General features: G+C 44.4%; 7 non-coding genes and 1 pseudogene across 7 annotated transcripts; all 8 read right to left on the minus strand.

Moving 5' to 3' along the window:
* Positions 1–1,615: 1,615 nt before the first annotated feature.
* On the minus strand, positions 1,616–1,806 carry LOC130308096 (U2 spliceosomal RNA). The gene has a single exon (XR_008857147.1). It is a non-coding gene; the product is annotated as a U2 spliceosomal RNA (small nuclear RNA).
* A 2,087-nt stretch (positions 1,807–3,893) lies between these two features.
* LOC130308097 (U2 spliceosomal RNA) lies at positions 3,894–4,084 on the minus strand. Its single transcript, XR_008857148.1, has one exon. It is a non-coding gene; the product is annotated as a U2 spliceosomal RNA (small nuclear RNA).
* A 2,103-nt stretch (positions 4,085–6,187) lies between these two features.
* On the minus strand, positions 6,188–6,378 carry LOC130308099 (U2 spliceosomal RNA). Its single transcript, XR_008857150.1, has one exon. It is a non-coding gene; the product is annotated as a U2 spliceosomal RNA (small nuclear RNA).
* Positions 6,379–8,490: 2,112 nt separating this feature from the next.
* LOC130308100 (U2 spliceosomal RNA) lies at positions 8,491–8,681 on the minus strand. The gene has a single exon (XR_008857151.1). It is a non-coding gene; the product is annotated as a U2 spliceosomal RNA (small nuclear RNA).
* Positions 8,682–10,777: 2,096 nt separating this feature from the next.
* Positions 10,778–10,968, minus strand: LOC130308101 (U2 spliceosomal RNA). Its single transcript, XR_008857152.1, has one exon. It is a non-coding gene; the product is annotated as a U2 spliceosomal RNA (small nuclear RNA).
* A 2,096-nt stretch (positions 10,969–13,064) lies between these two features.
* On the minus strand, positions 13,065–13,255 carry LOC130308102 (U2 spliceosomal RNA). The gene has a single exon (XR_008857153.1). It is a non-coding gene; the product is annotated as a U2 spliceosomal RNA (small nuclear RNA).
* A 2,098-nt stretch (positions 13,256–15,353) lies between these two features.
* Positions 15,354–15,530, minus strand: LOC130308111 (U2 spliceosomal RNA; annotated as a pseudogene).
* Positions 15,531–22,336: 6,806 nt separating this feature from the next.
* On the minus strand, positions 22,337–22,527 carry LOC130308103 (U2 spliceosomal RNA). Its single transcript, XR_008857154.1, has one exon. It is a non-coding gene; the product is annotated as a U2 spliceosomal RNA (small nuclear RNA).
* Positions 22,528–23,000: the final 473 nt, after the last annotated feature.

Here is a 23,000-nt window from a genome sequence, read left to right on the forward strand (position 1 = left end):
TGATGCTCCTCATAAAGCTGTCGCTGCTGTGAAGGTTCTAGGTGACATCACAAATCCCTATGGTTACATACACAACAAAGCTGGGTTGTTGTTGTTTACACTCTGCAAGGCCTGTGGAAGTGAGTGACATCATAGCACTGTAGTTCTGAGGGTTCTAGATGGATGCAACAATCTCCTGTTGCTTCTATGAAGGCCATAATAGACGACATCACCAAACAGCTCCATAGTCACATACACAGCAAAGGAGAGATGTTGTTTACACCTAGTGATGTCAGTGGTATTGAGTGACATCACAGCACAGTGCTAAGGCTCCTGGGCCTGGACACAGCAGCGGCTGCAATATCTCAACGGAGAATACGTTTATATATATGTGTGTGTGTGCGCGTATATATATATATATATATATATATATATATATATATATATATATATATATATTTCTCCGCCGAAATCACTTTTAAACCCATTTCCACCTTTTTTTCCCTTCTCTTCCTCTTACTTTTTTTTCACGTTTTTTTACGTTTTTCTCCTTTTCGCCTCTTTTCTGGGCGTATTATTCTTCTTTTTCTTCTTTTTTTTCGTCTAATGCATACCCCATCAGTGCAGCAATGCTTATTCAATACCGCCAGCAGATGGAGACACTGGGGGATAATTTTCTAAGGATTTATACTGATTTTTCCTGTCTGAATTTGTCGCACAGAAAGTTGCAGGCCAAATATGTGTGACATTTCTGCGACTTTAGCTTCTAGAGCATTTTTACAACATTATACATAGGTGCTGAATACATAAAAAGCGACTGTTCAGCGACAGACAAGTCGCATCGGCTGAAAGTAGGCCAGAATGTCAGTCCATGTTGGAGCAGGTTTAGATACAGTCTAAAGCATAGATCTCAAAGTCTGTGCACAGAATTTAGCAAGGGCCTCGCACCTTCTGATGCATCAGGTAGGTGCACAATAGCATAGCCTAACCCTCTGTACTTTGGTCTATATTGATGCGGGACATAGACAGCCAGCTGATGACCAATCCATTAGTGCAATGGATGGCTGGAAGCATTTGTCTTTGCCTTTGCAATACCACAGAAGCAATGCATGGTCAATGTACAGCAATGACACACCTGTGTGAACAGCCAGGAGACCCCCCCCCCCCATGTTATGTTACATAGTTACATAGTTAGTACGGTCGAAAAAAGACATATGTCCATCAAGTTCAACCAGGGAATTAAGGGGTAGGGGTGTGGCGCGATATTGGGGAAGGGATGAGATTTTATATTTCTTCATAAGCATTAATCTTATTTTGTCAATTAGGAACATTCAGCACCCACCCGCTATCAAGGCAGCTGCCTATCATGTCATGCCCTACCTGCACAGGTGTGCTGCCTACTCAAATGATCCAATTAAGGAGGCCATTTAGTCAGCAGCAGCAGAAGTCCTGTGCCTGGACGCTCCAACAGGGGCCAGACACAAGCAGAAGCAGAAGCAGCAGAAGCAGCAGCAGCACCACCTTTTGTTTTTTGGCTGCAGCAGCAGCAGCAGCAAGGCCCACAGGGCTGGCTAGCTGGCTAGCCAGCAAGCAGGTAGCAATGAAAGTAGGAATCTTTCTTTTTAACCCTGTAAGGGGGTGGTGCACTGTACCCGAAGATACTGCCATATCGGGTCAATGCATAGGGCGACGGAAGCAAGCTTCGAAATCGGCCCCCGTTCTCAAAAATCCATTTAATATATGGTCCCCAGATAGGGGACGTATCAGATATTAAACTGATAAGAACAGATACTACACTTGATCTTAGCCAAAAGGCCGAGAAGCGATAACCGTGAAAGGGGCGGGCCCAACAAGGTCCCCTTCATGGGCACTATCACTGCTTGCTGTCAGGGAGGCTGCCAGACAATTTTCCATGCACACTCTGGGCTGGGGGGCAGTCAACCACCAGTACACACAGCAGAACCTAAACCCATACCATTATTGCTAAGCAGCAAGACAGGGGCCCATTGCACTCCCACGGGGCCTTTTTAAATGCAATCCATAACCCGGATTTGCCAGGAACCCTTCTTACTCCTCCTACTTGCATGTGACACTGGGCTTAGGATCTGCATAGGAAACACACACACAAGCACACACCTACCTTTGTTGCCTGCAGATGCCTCCTTGGCTGTCCCCAAACGGTATCAAACCAACACCCACGGGAAGCTGTAAGCATAGAGGACATGCCTGCACCCCATTGGACTTACCTGTGTGGGTTAAATCCGGGTTATTTGACAACCTATGGCGGTGATGGTTCTGCTCAGGCAGAGCAGTGCTGATGCTCCTCATAAAGCTGTCGCTGCTGTGAAGGTTCTAGGTGACATCACAAATCCCTATGGTTACATACACAACAAAGCTGGGTTGTTGTTGTTTACACTCTGCAAGGCCTGTGGAAGTGAGTGACATCATAGCACTGTAGTTCTGAGGGTTCTAGATGGATGCAACAATCTCCTGTTGCTTCTATGAAGGCCATAATAGACGACATCACCAAACAGCTCCATAGTCACATACACAGCAAAGGAGAGATGTTGTTTACACCTAGTGATGTCAGTGGTATTGAGTGACATCACAGCACAGTGCTAAGGCTCCTGGGCCTGGACACAGCAGCGGCTGCAATATCTCAACGGAGAATACGTTTATATATATGTGTGTGTGTGCGCGTATATATATATATATATATATATATATATATATATATTTCTCCGCCGAAATCACTTTTAAACCCATTTCCACCTTTTTTTCCCTTCTCTTCCTCTTACTTTTTTTTCACGTTTTTTTACGTTTTTCTCCTTTTCGCCTCTTTTCTGGGCGTATTATTCTTCTTTTTCTTCTTTTTTTTCGTCTAATGCATACCCCATCAGTGCAGCAATGCTTATTCAATACCGCCAGCAGATGGAGACACTGGGGGATAATTTTCTAAGGATTTATACTGATTTTTCCTGTCTGAATTTGTCGCACAGAAAGTTGCAGGCCAAATATGTGTGACATTTCTGCGACTTTAGCTTCTAGAGCATTTTTACAACATTATACATAGGTGCTGAATACATAAAAAGCGACTGTTCAGCGACAGACAAGTCGCATCGGCTGAAAGTAGGCCAGAATGTCAGTCCATGTTGGAGCAGGTTTAGATACAGTCTAAAGCATAGATCTCAAAGTCTGTGCACAGAATTTAGCAAGGGCCTCGCACCTTCTGATGCATCAGGTAGGTGCACAATAGCATAGCCTAACCCTCTGTACTTTGGTCTATATTGATGCGGGACATAGACAGCCAGCTGATGACCAATCCATTAGTGCAATGGATGGCTGGAAGCATTTGTCTTTGCCTTTGCAATACCACAGAAGCAATGCATGGTCAATGTACAGCAATGACACACCTGTGTGAACAGCCAGGAGACCCCCCCCCCCCATGTTATGTTACATAGTTACATAGTTAGTACGGTCGAAAAAAGACATATGTCCATCAAGTTCAACCAGGGAATTAAGGGGTAGGGGTGTGGCGCGATATTGGGGAAGGGATGAGATTTTATATTTCTTCATAAGCATTAATCTTATTTTGTCAATTAGGAACATTCAGCACCCACCCGCTATCAAGGCAGCTGCCTATCATGTCATGCCCTACCTGCACAGGTGTGCTGCCTACTCAAATGATCCAATTAAGGAGGCCATTTAGTCAGCAGCAGCAGAAGTCCTGTGCCTGGACGCTCCAACAGGGGCCAGACACAAGCAGAAGCAGAAGCAGCAGAAGCAGCAGCAGCACCACCTTTTGTTTTTTGGCTGCAGCAGCAGCAGCAGCAAGGCCCACAGGGCTGGCTAGCTGGCTAGCCAGCAAGCAGGTAGCAATGAAAGTAGGAATCTTTCTTTTTAACCCTGTAAGGGGGTGGTGCACTGTACCCGAAGATACTGCCATATCGGGTCAATGCATAGGGCGACGGAAGCAAGCTTCGAAATCGGCCCCCGTTCTCAAAAATCCATTTAATATATGGTCCCCAGATAGGGGACGTATCAGATATTAAACTGATAAGAACAGATACTACACTTGATCTTAGCCAAAAGGCCGAGAAGCGATAACCGTGAAAGGGGCGGGCCCAACAAGGTCCCCTTCATGGGCACTATCACTGCTTGCTGTCAGGGAGGCTGCCAGACAATTTTCCATGCACACTCTGGGCTGGGGGGCAGTCAACCACCAGTACACACAGCAGAACCTAAACCCATACCATTATTGCTAAGCAGCAAGACAGGGGCCCATTGCACTCCCACGGGGCCTTTTTAAATGCAATCCATAACCCGGATTTGCCAGGAACCCTTCTTACTCCTCCTACTTGCATGTGACACTGGGCTTAGGATCTGCATAGGAAACACACACACAAGCACACACCTACCTTTGTTGCCTGCAGATGCCTCCTTGGCTGTCCCCAAACGGTATCAAACCAACACCCACGGGAAGCTGTAAGCATAGAGGACATGCCTGCACCCCATTGGACTTACCTGTGTGGGTTAAATCCGGGTTATTTGACAACCTATGGCGGTGATGGTTCTGCTCAGGCAGAGCAGTGCTGATGCTCCTCATAAAGCTGTCGCTGCTGTGAAGGTTCTAGGTGACATCACAAATCCCTATGGTTACATACACAACAAAGCTGGGTTGTTGTTGTTTACACTCTGCAAGGCCTGTGGAAGTGAGTGACATCATAGCACTGTAGTTCTGAGGGTTCTAGATGGATGCAACAATCTCCTGTTGCTTCTATGAAGGCCATAATAGACGACATCACCAAACAGCTCCATAGTCACATACACAGCAAAGGAGAGATGTTGTTTACACCTAGTGATGTCAGTGGTATTGAGTGACATCACAGCACAGTGCTAAGGCTCCTGGGCCTGGACACAGCAGCGGCTGCAATATCTCAACGGAGAATACGTTTATATATATGTGTGTGTGTGCGCGTATATATATATATATATATATATATATATATATATATATATATATATATATATTTCTCCGCCGAAATCACTTTTAAACCCATTTCCACCTTTTTTTCCCTTCTCTTCCTCTTACTTTTTTTTCACGTTTTTTTACGTTTTTCTCCTTTTCGCCTCTTTTCTGGGCGTATTATTCTTCTTTTTCTTCTTTTTTTTCGTCTAATGCATACCCCATCAGTGCAGCAATGCTTATTCAATACCGCCAGCAGATGGAGACACTGGGGGATAATTTTCTAAGGATTTATACTGATTTTTCCTGTCTGAATTTGTCGCACAGAAAGTTGCAGGCCAAATATGTGTGACATTTCTGCGACTTTAGCTTCTAGAGCATTTTTACAACATTATACATAGGTGCTGAATACATAAAAAGCGACTGTTCAGCGACAGACAAGTCGCATCGGCTGAAAGTAGGCCAGAATGTCAGTCCATGTTGGAGCAGGTTTAGATACAGTCTAAAGCATAGATCTCAAAGTCTGTGCACAGAATTTAGCAAGGGCCTCGCACCTTCTGATGCATCAGGTAGGTGCACAATAGCATAGCCTAACCCTCTGTACTTTGGTCTATATTGATGCGGGACATAGACAGCCAGCTGATGACCAATCCATTAGTGCAATGGATGGCTGGAAGCATTTGTCTTTGCCTTTGCAATACCACAGAAGCAATGCATGGTCAATGTACAGCAATGACACACCTGTGTGAACAGCCAGGAGACCCCCCCCCCCCATGTTATGTTACATAGTTACATAGTTAGTACGGTCGAAAAAAGACATATGTCCATCAAGTTCAACCAGGGAATTAAGGGGTAGGGGTGTGGCGCGATATTGGGGAAGGGATGAGATTTTATATTTCTTCATAAGCATTAATCTTATTTTGTCAATTAGGAACATTCAGCACCCACCCGCTATCAAGGCAGCTGCCTATCATGTCATGCCCTACCTGCACAGGTGTGCTGCCTACTCAAATGATCCAATTAAGGAGGCCATTTAGTCAGCAGCAGCAGAAGTCCTGTGCCTGGACGCTCCAACAGGGGCCAGACACAAGCAGAAGCAGAAGCAGCAGAAGCAGCAGCAGCACCACCTTTTGTTTTTTGGCTGCAGCAGCAGCAGCAGCAAGGCCCACAGGGCTGGCTAGCTGGCTAGCCAGCAAGCAGGTAGCAATGAAAGTAGGAATCTTTCTTTTTAACCCTGTAAGGGGGTGGTGCACTGTACCCGAAGATACTGCCATATCGGGTCAATGCATAGGGCGACGGAAGCAAGCTTCGAAATCGGCCCCCGTTCTCAAAAATCCATTTAATATATGGTCCCCAGATAGGGGACGTATCAGATATTAAACTGATAAGAACAGATACTACACTTGATCTTAGCCAAAAGGCCGAGAAGCGATAACCGTGAAAGGGGCGGGCCCAACAAGGTCCCCTTCATGGGCACTATCACTGCTTGCTGTCAGGGAGGCTGCCAGACAATTTTCCATGCACACTCTGGGCTGGGGGGCAGTCAACCACCAGTACACACAGCAGAACCTAAACCCATACCATTATTGCTAAGCAGCAAGACAGGGGCCCATTGCACTCCCACGGGGCCTTTTTAAATGCAATCCATAACCCGGATTTGCCAGGAACCCTTCTTACTCCTCCTACTTGCATGTGACACTGGGCTTAGGATCTGCATAGGAAACACACACACAAGCACACACCTACCTTTGTTGCCTGCAGATGCCTCCTTGGCTGTCCCCAAACGGTATCAAACCAACACCCACGGGAAGCTGTAAGCATAGAGGACATGCCTGCACCCCATTGGACTTACCTGTGTGGGTTAAATCCGGGTTATTTGACAACCTATGGCGGTGATGGTTCTGCTCAGGCAGAGCAGTGCTGATGCTCCTCATAAAGCTGTCGCTGCTGTGAAGGTTCTAGGTGACATCACAAATCCCTATGGTTACATACACAACAAAGCTGGGTTGTTGTTGTTTACACTCTGCAAGGCCTGTGGAAGTGAGTGACATCATAGCACTGTAGTTCTGAGGGTTCTAGATGGATGCAACAATCTCCTGTTGCTTCTATGAAGGCCATAATAGACGACATCACCAAACAGCTCCATAGTCACATACACAGCAAAGGAGAGATGTTGTTTACACCTAGTGATGTCAGTGGTATTGAGTGACATCACAGCACAGTGCTAAGGCTCCTGGGCCTGGACACAGCAGCGGCTGCAATATCTCAACGGAGAATACGTTTATATATATGTGTGTGTGTGCGCGTATATATATATATATATATATATATATATATATATATATATATATATATATATATATTTCTCCGCCGAAATCACTTTTAAACCCATTTCCACCTTTTTTTCCCTTCTCTTCCTCTTACTTTTTTTTCACGTTTTTTTACGTTTTTCTCCTTTTCGCCTCTTTTCTGGGCGTATTATTCTTCTTTTTCTTCTTTTTTTTCGTCTAATGCATACCCCATCAGTGCAGCAATGCTTATTCAATACCGCCAGCAGATGGAGACACTGGGGGATAATTTTCTAAGGATTTATACTGATTTTTCCTGTCTGAATTTGTCGCACAGAAAGTTGCAGGCCAAATATGTGTGACATTTCTGCGACTTTAGCTTCTAGAGCATTTTTACAACATTATACATAGGTGCTGAATACATAAAAAGCGACTGTTCAGCGACAGACAAGTCGCATCGGCTGAAAGTAGGCCAGAATGTCAGTCCATGTTGGAGCAGGTTTAGATACAGTCTAAAGCATAGATCTCAAAGTCTGTGCACAGAATTTAGCAAGGGCCTCGCACCTTCTGATGCATCAGGTAGGTGCACAATAGCATAGCCTAACCCTCTGTACTTTGGTCTATATTGATGCGGGACATAGACAGCCAGCTGATGACCAATCCATTAGTGCAATGGATGGCTGGAAGCATTTGTCTTTGCCTTTGCAATACCACAGAAGCAATGCATGGTCAATGTACAGCAATGACACACCTGTGTGAACAGCCAGGAGACCCCCCCCCCCATGTTATGTTACATAGTTACATAGTTAGTACGGTCGAAAAAAGACATATGTCCATCAAGTTCAACCAGGGAATTAAGGGGTAGGGGTGTGGCGTGATATTGGGGAAGGGATGAGATTTTATATTTCTTCATAAGCATTAATCTTATTTTGTCAATTAGGAACATTCAGCACCCACCCGCTATCAAGGCAGCTGCCTATCATGTCATGCCCTACCTGCACAGGTGTGCTGCCTACTCAAATGATCCAATTAAGGAGGCCATTTAGTCAGCAGCAGCAGAAGTCCTGTGCCTGGACGCTCCAACAGGGGCCAGACACAAGCAGAAGCAGAAGCAGCAGAAGCAGCAGCAGCACCACCTTTTGTTTTTTGGCTGCAGCAGCAGCAGCAGCAGCAGCAAGGCCCACAGGGCTGGCTAGCTGGCTAGCCAGCAAGCAGGTAGCAATGAAAGTAGGAATCTTTCTTTTTAACCCTGTAAGGGGGTGGTGCACTGTACCCGAAGATACTGCCATATCGGGTCAATGCATAGGGCGACGGAAGCAAGCTTCGAAATCGGCCCCCGTTCTCAAAAATCCATTTAATATATGGTCCCCAGATAGGGGACGTATCAGATATTAAACTGATAAGAACAGATACTACACTTGATCTTAGCCAAAAGGCCGAGAAGCGATAACCGTGAAAGGGGCGGGCCCAACAAGGTCCCCTTCATGGGCACTATCACTGCTTGCTGTCAGGGAGGCTGCCAGACAATTTTCCATGCACACTCTGGGCTGGGGGGCAGTCAACCACCAGTACACACAGCAGAACCTAAACCCATACCATTATTGCTAAGCAGCAAGACAGGGGCCCATTGCACTCCCACGGGGCCTTTTTAAATGCAATCCATAACCCGGATTTGCCAGGAACCCTTCTTACTCCTCCTACTTGCATGTGACACTGGGCTTAGGATCTGCATAGGAAACACACACACAAGCACACACCTACCTTTGTTGCCTGCAGATGCCTCCTTGGCTGTCCCCAAACGGTATCAAACCAACACCCACGGGAAGCTGTAAGCATAGAGGACATGCCTGCACCCCATTGGACTTACCTGTGTGGGTTAAATCCGGGTTATTTGACAACCTATGGCGGTGATGGTTCTGCTCAGGCAGAGCAGTGCTGATGCTCCTCATAAAGCTGTCGCTGCTGTGAAGGTTCTAGGTGACATCACAAATCCCTATGGTTACATACACAACAAAGCTGGGTTGTTGTTGTTTACACTCTGCAAGGCCTGTGGAAGTGAGTGACATCATAGCACTGTAGTTCTGAGGGTTCTAGATGGATGCAACAATCTCCTGTTGCTTCTATGAAGGCCATAATAGACGACATCACCAAACAGCTCCATAGTCACATACACAGCAAAGGAGAGATGTTGTTTACACCTAGTGATGTCAGTGGTATTGAGTGACATCACAGCACAGTGCTAAGGCTCCTGGGCCTGGACACAGCAGCGGCTGCAATATCTCAACGGAGAATACGTTTATATATATGTGTGTGTGTGCGCGTATATATATATATATATATATATATATATATATATATATATATATATTTCTCCGCCGAAATCACTTTTAAACCCATTTCCACCTTTTTTTCCCTTCTCTTCCTCTTACTTTTTTTTCACGTTTTTTTACGTTTTTCTCCTTTTCGCCTCTTTTCTGGGCGTATTATTCTTCTTTTTCTTCTTTTTTTTCGTCTAATGCATACCCCATCAGTGCAGCAATGCTTATTCAATACCGCCAGCAGATGGAGACACTGGGGGATAATTTTCTAAGGATTTATACTGATTTTTCCTGTCTGAATTTGTCGCACAGAAAGTTGCAGGCCAAATATGTGTGACATTTCTGCGACTTTAGCTTCTAGAGCATTTTTACAACATTATACATAGGTGCTGAATACATAAAAAGCGACTGTTCAGCGACAGACAAGTCGCATCGGCTGAAAGTAGGCCAGAATGTCAGTCCATGTTGGAGCAGGTTTAGATACAGTCTAAAGCATAGATCTCAAAGTCTGTGCACAGAATTTAGCAAGGGCCTCGCACCTTCTGATGCATCAGGTAGGTGCACAATAGCATAGCCTAACCCTCTGTACTTTGGTCTATATTGATGCGGGACATAGACAGCCAGCTGATGACCAATCCATTAGTGCAATGGATGGCTGGAAGCATTTGTCTTTGCCTTTGCAATACCACAGAAGCAATGCATGGTCAATGTACAGCAATGACACACCTGTGTGAACAGCCAGGAGACCCCCCCCCCCATGTTATGTTACATAGTTACATAGTTAGTACGGTCGAAAAAAGACATATGTCCATCAAGTTCAACCAGGGAATTAAGGGGTAGGGGTGTGGCGTGATATTGGGGAAGGGATGAGATTTTATATTTCTTCATAAGCATTAATCTTATTTTGTCAATTAGGAACATTCAGCACCCACCCGCTATCAAGGCAGCTGCCTATCATGTCATGCCCTACCTGCACAGGTGTGCTGCCTACTCAAATGATCCAATTAAGGAGGCCATTTAGTCAGCAGCAGCAGAAGTCCTGTGCCTGGACGCTCCAACAGGGGCCAGACACAAGCAGAAGCAGAAGCAGCAGAAGCAGCAGCAGCACCACCTTTTGTTTTTTGGCTGCAGCAGCAGCAGCAGCAAGGCCCACAGGGCTGGCTAGCTGGCTAGCCAGCAAGCAGGTAGCAATGAAAGTAGGAATCTTTCTTTTTAACCCTGTAAGGGGGTGGTGCACTGTACCCGAAGATACTGCCATATCGGGTCAATGCATAGGGCGACGGAAGCAAGCTTCGAAATCGGCCCCCGTTCTCAAAAATCCATTTAATATATGGTCCCCAGATAGGGGACGTATCAGATATTAAACTGATAAGAACAGATACTACACTTGATCTTAGCCAAAAGGCCGAGAAGCGATAACCGTGAAAGGGGCGGGCCCAACAAGGTCCCCTTCATGGGCACTATCACTGCTTGCTGTCAGGGAGGCTGCCAGACAATTTTCCATGCACACTCTGGGCTGGGGGGCAGTCAACCACCAGTACACACAGCAGAACCTAAACCCATACCATTATTGCTAAGCAGCAAGACAGGGGCCCATTGCACTCCCACGGGGCCTTTTTAAATGCAATCCATAACCCGGATTTGCCAGGAACCCTTCTTACTCCTCCTACTTGCATGTGACACTGGGCTTAGGATCTGCATAGGAAACACACACACAAGCACACACCTACCTTTGTTGCCTGCAGATGCCTCCTTGGCTGTCCCCAAACGGTATCAAACCAACACCCACGGGAAGCTGTAAGCATAGAGGACATGCCTGCACCCCATTGGACTTACCTGTGTGGGTTAAATCCGGGTTATTTGACAACCTATGGCGGTGATGGTTCTGCTCAGGCAGAGCAGTGCTGATGCTCCTCATAAAGCTGTCGCTGCTGTGAAGGTTCTAGGTGACATCACAAATCCCTATGGTTACATACACAACAAAGCTGGGTTGTTGTTGTTTACACTCTGCAAGGCCTGTGGAAGTGAGTGACATCATAGCACTGTAGTTCTGAGGGTTCTAGATGGATGCAACAATCTCCTGTTGCTTCTATGAAGGCCATAATAGACGACATCACCAAACAGCTCCATAGTCACATACACAGCAAAGGAGAGATGTTGTTTACACCTAGTGATGTCAGTGGTATTGAGTGACATCACAGCACAGTGCTAAGGCTCCTGGGCCTGGACACAGCAGCGGCTGCAATATCTCAACGGAGAATACGTTTATATATATGTGTGTGTGTGCGCGTATATATATATATATATATATATATATATATATATATATATATATATTTCTCCGCCGAAATCACTTTTAAACCCATTTCCACCTTTTTTTCCCTTCTCTTCCTCTTACTTTTTTTTCACGTTTTTTTACGTTTTTCTCCTTTTCGCCTCTTTTCTGGGCGTATTATTCTTCTTTTTCTTCTTTTTTTTCGTCTAATGCATACCCCATCAGTGCAGCAATGCTTATTCAATACCGCCAGCAGATGGAGACACTGGGGGATAATTTTCTAAGGATTTATACTGATTTTTCCTGTCTGAATTTGTCGCACAGAAAGTTGCAGGCCAAATATGTGTGACATTTCTGCGACTTTAGCTTCTAGAGCATTTTTACAACATTATACATAGGTGCTGAATACATAAAAAGCGACTGTTCAGCGACAGACAAGTCGCATCGGCTGAAAGTAGGCCAGAATGTCAGTCCATGTTGGAGCAGGTTTAGATACAGTCTAAAGCATAGATCTCAAAGTCTGTGCACAGAATTTAGCAAGGGCCTCGCACCTTCTGATGCATCAGGTAGGTGCACAATAGCATAGCCTAACCCTCTGTACTTTGGTCTATATTGATGCGGGACATAGACAGCCAGCTGATGACCAATCCATTAGTGCAATGGATGGCTGGAAGCATTTGTCTTTGCCTTTGCAATACCACAGAAGCAATGCATGGTCAATGTACAGCAATGACACACCTGTGTGAACAGCCAGGAGACCCCCCCCCCCATGTTATGTTACATAGTTACATAGTTAGTACGGTCGAAAAAAGACATATGTCCATCAAGTTCAACCAGGGAATTAAGGGGTAGGGGTGTGGCGTGATATTGGGGAAGGGATGAGATTTTATATTTCTTCATAAGCATTAATCTTATTTTGTCAATTAGGAACATTCAGCACCCACCCGCTATCAAGGCAGCTGCCTATCATGTCATGCCCTACCTGCACAGGTGTGCTGCCTACTCAAATGATCCAATTAAGGAGGCCATTTAGCCAGCAGCAGCAGAAGTCCTGTGCCTGGACGCTCCAACAGGGGCCAGACACAAGCAGAAGCAGAAGCAGCAGAAGCAGCAGCAGCACCACCTTTTGTTTTTTGGCTGCAGCAGCAGCAGCAGCAAGGCCCACAGGGCTGGCTAGCTGGCTAGCCAGCAAGCAGGTAGCAATGAAAGTAGGAATCTTTCTTTTTAACCCTGTAAGGGGGTGGTGCACTGTACCCGAAGATACTGCCATATCGGGTCAATGCATAGGGCGACGGAAGCAAGCTTCGAAATCGGCCCCCGTTCTCAAAAATCCATTTAATATATGGTCCCCAGATAGGGGACGTATCAGATATTAAACTGATAAGAACAGATACTACACTTGATCTTAGCCAAAAGGCCGAGAAGCGATAACCGTGAAAGGGGCGGGCCCAACAAGGTCCCCTTCATGGGCACTATCACTGCTTGCTGTCAGGGAGGCTGCCAGACAATTTTCCATGCACACTCTGGGCTGGGGGGCAGTCAACCACCAGTACACACAGCAGAACCTAAACCCATACCATTATTGCTAAGCAGCAAGACAGGGGCCCATTGCACTCCCACGGGGCCTTTTTAAATGCAATCCATAACCCGGATTTGCCAGGAACCCTTCTTACTCCTCCTACTTGCATGTGACACTGGGCTTAGGATCTGCATAGGAAACACACACACAAGCACACACCTACCTTTGTTGCCTGCAGATGCCTCCTTGGCTGTCCCCAAACGGTATCAAACCAACACCCACGGGAAGCTGTAAGCATAGAGGACATGCCTGCACCCCATTGGACTTACCTGTGTGGGTTAAATCCGGGTTATTTGACAACCTATGGCGGTGATGGTTCTGCTCAGGCAGAGCAGTGCTGATGCTCCTCATAAAGCTGTCGCTGCTGTGAAGGTTCTAGGTGACATCACAAATCCCTATGGTTACATACACAACAAAGCTGGGTTGTTGTTGTTTACACTCTGCAAGGCCTGTGGAAGTGAGTGACATCATAGCACTGTAGTTCTGAGGGTTCTAGATGGATGCAACAATCTCCTGTTGCTTCTATGAAGGCCATAATAGACGACATCACCAAACAGCTCCATAGTCACATACACAGCAAAGGAGAGATGTTGTTTACACCTAGTGATGTCAGTGGTATTGAGTGACATCACAGCACAGTGCTAAGGCTCCTGGGCCTGGACACAGCAGCGGCTGCAATATCTCAACGGAGAATACGTTTATATATATGTGTGTGTGTGCGCGTATATATATATATATATATATATATATATATATATATATATATATATATTTCTCCGCCGAAATCACTTTTAAACCCATTTCCACCTTTTTTTCCCTTCTCTTCCTCTTACTTTTTTTTCACGTTTTTTTACGTTTTTCTCCTTTTCGCCTCTTTTCTGGGCGTATTATTCTTCTTTTTCTTCTTTTTTTTCGTCTAATGCATACCCCATCAGTGCAGCAATGCTTATTCAATACCGCCAGCAGATGGAGACACTGGGGGATAATTTTCTAAGGATTTATACTGATTTTTCCTGTCTGAATTTGTCGCACAGAAAGTTGCAGGCCAAATATGTGTGACATTTCTGCGACTTTAGCTTCTAGAGCATTTTTACAACATTATACATAGGTGCTGAATACATAAAAAGCGACTGTTCAGCGACAGACAAGTCGCATCGGCTGAAAGTAGGCCAGAATGTCAGTCCATGTTGGAGCAGGTTTAGATACAGTCTAAAGCATAGATCTCAAAGTCTGTGCACAGAATTTAGCAAGGGCCTCGCACCTTCTGATGCATCAGGTAGGTGCACAATAGCATAGCCTAACCCTCTGTACTTTGGTCTATATTGATGCGGGACATAGACAGCCAGCTGATGACCAATCCATTAGTGCAATGGATGGCTGGAAGCATTTGTCTTTGCCTTTGCAATACCACAGAAGCAATGCATGGTCAATGTACAGCAATGACACACCTGTGTGAACAGCCAGGAGACCCCCCCCCCCATGTTATGTTACATAGTTACATAGTTAGTACGGTCGAAAAAAGACATATGTCCATCAAGTTCAACCAGGGAATTAAGGGGTAGGGGTGTGGCGCGATATTGGGGAAGGGATGAGATTTTATATTTCTTCATAAGCATTAATCTTATTTTGTCAATTAGGAACATTCAGCACCCACCCGCTATCAAGGCAGCTGCCTATCATGTCATGCCCTACCTGCACAGGTGTGCTGCCTACTCAAATGATCCAATTAAGGAGGCCATTTAGTCAGCAGCAGCAGAAGTCCTGTGCCTGGACGCTCCAACAGGGGCCAGACACAAGCAGAAGCAGAAGCAGCAGAAGCAGCAGCAGCACCACCTTTTGTTTTTTGGCTGCAGCAGCAGCAGCAGCAAGGCCCACAGGGCTGGCTAGCTGGCTAGCCAGCAAGCAGGTAGCAATGAAAGTAGGAATCTTTCTTTTTAACCCTGTAAGGGGGTGGTGCACTGTACCCGAAGATACTGCCATATCGGGTCAATGCATAGGGCGACGGAAGCAAGCTTCGAAATCGGCCCCCGTTCTCAAAAATCCATTTAATATATGGTCCCCAGATAGGGGACGTATCAGATATTAAACTGATAAGAACAGATTTTTTTACTTTTAGATATAATATTCTTAGACTAAAAGACCTTACGCAGTCCAGATTACACTTAGTCTGCTAAAAGCATATTCCACAGATGTAGATTCCAAAGACTTTTAGCCACTTTGTGACCTAATCTTTTTTTATCCAATAAATAGAAAACATACATCTCACTAAGAGCTAGGCGAACACAATCTTTAGAGGTAATAGTGTCTCTTTTAAAAAGAAGAATATTCCTTGTCTTCCATAGTGCAATTTTAATACAATTTATACTAATCCACAAAACCCGAGACTTCTCCACAGATAAAACATTATAAAATCCATATAAAATAACTTCATGATTTAAAAAATTAAGATCAGAAATCAATTTTAGTAAGGGTCCTATCAAATGCCATATCTCTTGGGCGTAAAAACAGTTCCAAAAAATGTGTAAAACTGTTTCCTCACTAGGACATCCCATTCTCGGGCACTTTGCACTACGACACAATCCTCTTCTGTGTTGGAATTCTCTGGTAGGCAAACATTGATGTGCTATCTGCCAGGCCAGATCTTTTAAGTCATTAGATAAGAATCCCATATTCACCATCCTCCAAACTCTTAGAGATTTCTCAGTGGAATAATTAGATATTAAGCAAATCTGTTCTATCTTCCTGATTTCAGGAACTAATTTTCGTGCATTACTACAAATTTCTTGACTAAAATTAGCAATGCCATAAATACGAATAATCTTTTCTAAAACCACATAGTGCGCTGGGGGAATAAATAAGATTGGGGAGGTTAAAGGTAAGGTTATCCACTTTCTTTTTCTAAAAATGTGACCTGCAGCATATTTTAAAAAATAAGACCAATAACAGTTTCTTTGCAAGCCATTAAAACACATAGAAAAAAAGTGAATATATAAAAACCTTTTTAAATCAGGCACATCCTTACCCCCCAATTTCTTTGTCTTCATCATTACATCTCTCCTGAGTTTATCCATTTTAGACCCCCATAAAAAATGAAAGCAAATCTTGTTTAAAAACTTTAAGGTGCGTTCACTCGGTGGGAAAACCAAGCTTAAATATAGCATGATAGGTAGCAACAAAGCTTTCATTATCAGTACTTTTCCTTCTATTGTTAATTTCCTCATTTTCCAAAAACTTATTTTCTTTTGCACTTTCTCTTTGACGATGGACCAGCTTTCCTCTCCATTATTTTCATTGTCAAAGATGACACCCAAGATTTTGATTTTATCATATTGCACATTCACCTCCGTATTGCCCCAATTCCCTATTGCAAAGCAATCACATTTATTTTTATTTAATTTGAAGCCAGAGCCCTCACAAAAAAATTCTGTCTGTCTGATAGCACGTTTCAGGGATGGTTCATCTGAACATAGAATATTAACATCATCCATGTATGCTATCGTCTTTACGCTCTGTCCTCCACTTCCAGGGATTGGCACTCCTCTAATGAGCTTATCTTTTCTCAAAACATTTAACAGAGGTTCTATTGCACATATGAAAAGAATGGGTGATAGGGGGCACCCCTGTTTCACCCCAGACTGTAAACATACCTCTTGGGATAAAAAACCGTTAATTAAAATACGACTAAAACAGTTTTTATATAAAAGTGCAATTTTTCCAACAATAAAATCAGGAAAATTCATTTTCTTTAAAACCAACCATAAAAAATCATGAGAAACACGGTCATAAGCCTTTTGAAAATCCAAGGATAAAATTGCCAATTTCTGATCACATTGTTTCTGATACCATAAAACATCTTTTACAAGGTTTAGATGATCACTTATTTTCCTTCCAGGTACTCCGCATACTTGGTCACTGTGTATAACCTTAGCAATTACCTGCTTGAGCCTATTTGCTAAAATTTTTGCTAAAACCTTATAGTCTGTATTTAGCAGGGTAATAGGCCTCCAATTTTCTAATTTAGAGATGTCTCCTTTTTTAAAAATTAGAGTAACAACACCATCTCTCCAGGACGCAGGTAAAATCTCAGATTTAAAAGCACAGTTAAAAATACCTAAAAGATCATCTTTTAAAATGGACCAAAAACACAGATAAAATTCAACTGGCAACCCATCCGAACCAGGTGTTTTACCATTTAAAAAACTCTTAAAAGTGCTTAAAAGTTCAGGTAAAAAGATTTCATCACAAAGGCTCTCTTGGTCAGTTTTGTCAAGTTTTGAATCCAAGGTATCTAAAACATCATTAGTAAAGGAAATATCAATATCTTTTTTATTAAAAAGCTCCTGATAAAATACTTGTGCTTCTCGCAACATCTCTTCATTAGTTATCTTCCCTTCTATTACAGATATCATTTCTTTCTTTCCCACCACCTTCTTAAAAAAGAATCTCGAACACTTTTCATCATTCTCCAGACATTGCACCTTGCTGTTAAAAATCATTTCTTTTCCTTTTTGACTAATGGCATTTTTTATTTCATTCTTTGTCTGAGCAATAACATCATCCATCTCAAGCCCGGCTTGCTTTAGTTTATAATATGTTTGGATTTTAGTGTTTAACATTTTAAACCATAACTTTTTCTCCTTAGCCTTTTGGATGCCCACACGGATAAAAAACTGTTTAGTCCTCTTTTTAACATCCTCCCACCAATCCAAAATATTTTTATATTGGGATTGACGCAATCTCCATTTGTTATAAGCAGCAATAAAATCATTTTTTGTTTTCATGTCCTCTAATAAAGTAGTGTTGAGCTTCCAAACGCCTCTGCCTTTCTCTAGGCCAGGTAAAGTGACATGTGCATATAATAACTTATGATCAGAGAAAATATTTGATAAAAGAGAAACATCAACTAGATTAAAACTTTCCGATAAAAAAATAAAATCAATCCTGGATTTGCAGACATTATTTTCCCATGTGTAACCAGGGTCGTCTGGGTATTTTCTCTTCCAGACATCGATAAAGTTAAAATCCTCAGTCATACTCTTAATCTGTTTCTCTGTTTTATCCACTCTGACATGCACACTTCCACTCTCACGATGATCACCACTCATACAACAATTAAAATCTCCAGCCATTAAAATAGGTGTTGAACCTGGGATAAAAGCCTGAATATCATTAATCAAGTCGGCTCTCTCATTTTTTTCAGGAGAAGCATAGATGTTAAAAAGCTTAATCTCCGAGCCATTGTACTTAATATTAACTAATAGCGCTCTACCAGGTATAATTTCTAAGAAGGACAAAACTTGTACATCTGAACCTCTAAACAAGATCCCAACACCTGAAGATCTGTTCAGATTGTCACCCGACCAGACCGATGGTCCCAAAGTCCAGCCACGACAAAGGTCCTCATAATTTGGACTATGTTCAATTCCACATTCTTGTAAAAAGAACAGAGAACAGTCCAAGGTCTCTAAAAAACTAAACAAAGCAGCCCTTCTCGTAGGGCTCTTTAGACCTCTCACATTAAGAGAGGAGCACTTTAAGGAAGCTATTCGCTACTGGAGTTTGAGTCCGATATGAAACCCACAGGTGACTCCGGGCTTTCGAACTCTTTGATATTTTTTGGATCGGACGCTGATCTTATAGAAGGCCTCCATGCATGTTGACTGTCCTCACATTCGTCTGAGCTTTTTTTGACAGGCCGTTTAATACCAAGTTGTGGCTCATCTCCGAGTTCCTTCTTCCGCTTGATCTCCTTCACGCCAACCTCCATGGCTTCACTGCTCACTAGTGACCCTCCACCGCCAGAACCCTCCACAGAAGGTCTCCCCTCTGTCTCAGGCACAGCAGCAGAAAGGTCCATAAGCTCCGCCACGACATCAGAAGTTACAGCCGGCTTTTCTGAAGGCGCCTCAGACCGCTGGGGTGCTTTCGCAGGTGGTACTTCAGCTTGCACTACACCCACTCTCCCCGCTACACGGTCAGCCCACGATCTAGCTACACTGGAACGGAGACTGCAATCTTTAAAGGCATGGCCTTCTTCACCACAAATGTTGCAGACGATTTTAGCACAGTCCTTAGAAACATGGCCTTCTTGATTGCACCGACCACAGCGAACTGTAGTGTCCGTGCAAACTTCCATAGTATGTCCGAATTTCTTACATTTCCTACAAAAAGTAGGCATCTCGGGATAAAACAAATAGCCCTTATCCCGACCGATAGAAAAGTTGGAGGGTGGATGACACAACCCTCCAATGCCAGTAGCATCCTCCTTCATTTTCACAAAAAACTTATGTTTCCCCGTCCATAGGTCTTCTGAATTCATCACCTTATGGGAATACTTAACAGAACTGCAGTATTTCCCCAAAAAGAGCTCAATATGGGACACAGTCACAAAGGGATTGTGCATACACACAACTAGAGGAATATCGCCTCCAGTATACAACACTGTGACCGTGATCCCATCAAGCTCAGCAAGGTCTTGATTGCTTTTCAGCTTCTCAAAAAGATTCTGGCATGCATAAGCAGAGTCCAGAGTTAGGATGAAGCTGCCCTTCCGAGGATCTCTGAGACAGACGATGTTCTCTTTCTTCACCCCAAGAAGCTTGTAGAGAGTTTCTTTCACAAAATAAGAAAGTTGGACGAGTTCTTGCTTGTCTTCATCAACATCAAAGCGAAAGGAAAAACGAATCCGCGTTTCACCGGATGTAAGGTAACGGATGCGAACACCCATCTTGTCGATCGCCTTTTCGGTTCCTCGTAGCAGCCCCCCTTGAAAAAGGTAGGACAAACTCCCAGGATCCTCCTGACCAGACACTTGATCTAGCCAAAAGGCCGAGAAGCGATAACCGTGAAAGGGGCGGGCCCAACAAGGTCCCCTTCATGGGCACTATCACTGCTTGCTGTCAGGGAGGCTGCCAGACAATTTTCCATGCACACTCTGGGCTGGGGGGCAGTCAACCACCAGTACACACAGCAGAACCTAAACCCATACCATTATTGCTAAGCAGCAAGACAGGGGCCCATTGCACTCCCACGGGGCCTTTTTAAATGCAATCCATAACCCGGATTTGCCAGGAACCCTTCTTACTCCTCCTACTTGCATGTGACACTGGGCTTAGGATCTGCATAGGAAACACACACACAAGCACACACCTACCTTTGTTGCCTGCAGATGCCTCCTTGGCTGTCCCCAAACGGTATCAAACCAACACCCACGGGAAGCTGTAAGCATAGAGGACATGCCTGCACCCCATTGGACTTACCTGTGTGGGTTAAATCCGGGTTATTTGACAACCTATGGCGGTGATGGTTCTGCTCAGGCAGAGCAGTGCTGATGCTCCTCATAAAGCTGTCGCTGCTGTGAAGGTTCTAGGTGACATCACAAATCCCTATGGTTACATACACAACAAAGCTGGGTTGTTGTTGTTTACACTCTGCAAGGCCTGTGGAAGTGAGTGACATCATAGCACTGTAGTTCTGAGGGTTCTAGATGGATGCAACAATCTCCTGTTGCTTCTATGAAGGCCATAATAGACGACATCACCAAACAGCTCCATAGTCACATACACAGCAAAGGAGAGATGTTGTTTACACCTAGTGATGTCAGTGGTATTGAGTGACATCACAGCACAGTGCTAAGGCTCCTGGGCCTGGACACAGCAGCGGCTGCAATATCTCAACGGAGAATACGTTTATATATATGTGTGTGTGTGCGCGTATATATATATATATATATATATATATATATATATATATATATTTCTCCGCCGAAATCACTTTTAAACCCATTTCCACCTTTTTTTCCCTTCTCTTCCTCTTACTTTTTTTTCACGTTTTTTTACGTTTTTCTCCTTTTCGCCTCTTTTCTGGGCGTATTATTCTTCTTTTTCTTCTTTTTTTTCGTCTAATGCATACCCCATCAGTGCAGCAATGCTTATTCAATACCGCCAGCAGATGGAGACACTGGGGGATAATTTTCTAAGGATTTATACTGATTTTTCCTGTCTGAATTTGTCGCACAGAAAGTTGCAGGCCAAATATGTGTGACATTTCTGCGACTTTAGCTTCTAGAGCATTTTTACAACATTATACATAGGTGCTGAATACATAAAAAGCGACTGTTCAGCGACAGACAAGTCGCATCGGCTGAAAGTAGGCCAGAATGTCAGTCCATGTTGGAGCAGGTTTAGATACAGTCTAAAGCATAGATCTCAAAGTCTGTGCACAGAATTTAGCAAGGGCCTCGCACCTTCTGATGCATCAGGTAGGTGCACAATAGCATAGCCTAACCCTCTGTACTTTGGTCTATATTGATGCGGGACATAGACAGCCAGCTGATGACCAATCCATTAGTGCAATGGATGGCTGGAAGCATTTGTCTTTGCCTTTGCAATACCACAGAAGCAATGCATGGTCAATGTACAGCAATGACACACCTGTGTGAACAGCCAGGAGACCCCCCCCCCATGTTATGTTACATAGTTACATAGTTAGTACGGTCGAAAAAAGACATATGTCCATCAAGTTCAACCAGGGAATTAAGGGGTAGGGGTGTGGCGCGATATTGGGGAAGGGATGAGATTTTATATTTCTTCATAAGCATTAATCTTATTTTGTCAATTAGGAACATTCAGCACCCACCCGCTATCAAGGCAGCTGCCTATCATGTCATGCCCTACCTGCACAGGTGTGCTGCCTACTCAAATGATCCAATTAAGGAGGCCATTTAGTCAGCAGCAGCAGAAGTCCTGTGCCTGGACGCTCCAACAGGGGCCAGACACAAGCAGAAGCAGAAGCAGCAGAAGCAGCAGCAGCACCACCTTTTGTTTTTTGGCTGCAGCAGCAGCAGCAGCAAGGCCCACAGGGCTGGCTAGCTGGCTAGCCAGCAAGCAGGTAGCAATGAAAGTAGGAATCTTTCTTTTTAACCCTGTAAGGGGGTGGTGCACTGTACCCGAAGATACTGCCATATCGGGTCAATGCATAGGGCGACGGAAGCAAGCTTCGAAATCGGCCCCCGTTCTCAAAAATCCATTTAATATATGGTCCCCAGATAGGGGACGTATCAGATATTAAACTGATAAGAACAGATACTACACTTGATCTTAGCCAAAAGGCCGAGAAGCGATAACCGTGAAAGGGGCGGGCCCAACAAGGTCCCCTTCATGGGCACTATCACTGCTTGCTGTCAGGGAGGCTGCCAGACAATTTTCCATGCACACTCTGGGCTGGGGGGCAGTCAACCACCAGTACACACAGCAGAACCTAAACCCATACCATTATTGCTAAGCAGCAAGACAGGGGCCCATTGCACTCCCACGGGGCCTTTTTAAATGCAATCCATAACCCGGATTTGCCAGGAACCCTTCTTACTCCTCCTACTTGCATGTGACACTGGGCTTAGGATCTGCATAGGAAACACACACACAAGCACACACCTACCTTTGTTGCCTGCAGATGCCTCCTTGGCTGTCCCCAAACGGTATCAAACCAACACCCACGGGAAGCTGTAAGCATAGAGGACATGCCTGCACCCCATTGGACTTACCTGTGTGGGTTAAATCCGGGTTATTTGACAACCTATGGCGGTGATGGTTCTGCT

The sequence above is a fragment of the Hyla sarda genome, unplaced genomic scaffold, assembly GCF_029499605.1.
Source record: "Hyla sarda isolate aHylSar1 unplaced genomic scaffold, aHylSar1.hap1 scaffold_1461, whole genome shotgun sequence".
NCBI classification, from domain to species: domain Eukaryota; kingdom Metazoa; phylum Chordata; class Amphibia; order Anura; family Hylidae; genus Hyla; species Hyla sarda.